This window comes from Acanthisitta chloris, unplaced genomic scaffold, assembly GCF_000695815.1.
Source record: "Acanthisitta chloris isolate BGI_N310 unplaced genomic scaffold, ASM69581v1 scaffold32370, whole genome shotgun sequence".
NCBI lineage: Eukaryota > Metazoa > Chordata > Aves > Passeriformes > Acanthisittidae > Acanthisitta > Acanthisitta chloris.
Window position 1 is genome coordinate 3,861 of NW_008651600.1, and position 1,328 is coordinate 5,188.

The following is a 1,328-nucleotide window of genomic DNA, read 5'->3' on the forward strand; positions in this document are numbered from 1 at the left end:
GGTGACAAGAGCCTGAAATTAAAAAGGAGAGACAGTCACTGCTCTGTTATTTGGTGTGGGGGGATCCTTCCACAAGGATAGCACAAGAAGGGGAGAACTGGAGCTGCTACACAGCAATCAGGAACAGCCTGGAAGATAGGATTCAGGGAAGCAGGAAGGGAGCCAGACCCCAAAACATGTCAGTTTAATGACTTGTCAATAATAGGTGCTGGATATTAAATAAGTTAATTATCAAAGACTGAAAAGCTCCGCAAAATTGTCAAGGCTAGAAGGTTTCCCCTCTGGGTGGCTGATTCATTGTCCAAGTGACAAATTCCAGGGAGGAAACTTTGTGACACACTGCCAAAGACCTCAGGGGAAAGAAAGCCCAATTCTAGGCATGTCCTGGTGCTGGAGGGCAGAACACATCCCCAAATCACCCTCCAGCAGCAGAGTGCTTAATTTTAGCTGGTTATTTTGGAGTGACAGCTTCCTGTTCCCCAGGTTAATGAGGAAACTGCTGCTGCTGGGAAGAGCTGGCTCCAAGGACATTTGGAAAGCCCTCTGGCAAAATCAGTGGAACCACTCTGGAAAAATGACTGATTTAATGTCAGAGCTGTCACCCAGATCGTGCCCCTGCCTGAAGCAGAGGTGCCCTGGGATGGGGCAGGCACTGACTCCCACTCCAGCAGGACACAGGCTCAGGGAGTTTTTGTATGTTTTTCCCGGGAAAAGTAGTTTCATTCACCTTTCTGTGCCACAGGCAGCTGGCCTGAAACCTTGTGCTGGGAAGCGACTGGCATGTCTGGAGAAAAAGAAGCTCAGGGGGGACCTTGTCACTCTCCACAACTCCCTGCCAGGAGGCTGGAGCCAGGTGGGGGACAGTCTCTTCTCCCGGGGAAGAAGTGACAGGACAAGAGGAAACAGCCTCAAGCTTTGCCAGGGGAGGTTCAGGTTGGTTGTTAGGAAAAATTTTTTCACGGGTTGTCCAGACACAGCTGCCCAGGGCAGTGGAGTCACCATCCCTGGAGGAATTTAAAAGCCATGTGGATGTGGCACGTGAGGACATGGTTAGTGGTGGCTTTGGCAGTGCTGGAAGAATGCTTGGATTTGATGACCTTATAGGCTTTTTCCAACTTAAACAGTTCCATGATTCTGTGATCTGGCAGTCCTGGGGCTGCTGGGCACAGGCTGTTCTTTTAAATGCTGTAGCCAGTGTTTTGGGAAGCACAGCAGCAGGAGCTCTGCCCAGGACTGTTGGGTATGACTGATATATCCAATACACACCTGGGACTGAAACATCCCCATGGGAACTGGGGCCGTCTCGCCTCAGGGCTGCAGTTACATTC

General features: G+C 50.5%; 1 protein-coding gene across 1 annotated transcript in view; it reads right to left on the bottom strand.

The window, feature by feature from the left end:
* Positions 1 to 1,328, bottom strand: part of FNBP4 (formin binding protein 4) — a gene marked incomplete at its 3' end in the record, with an annotated part of 7,444 nt that overhangs the window by 3,841 nt on the left and 2,275 nt on the right.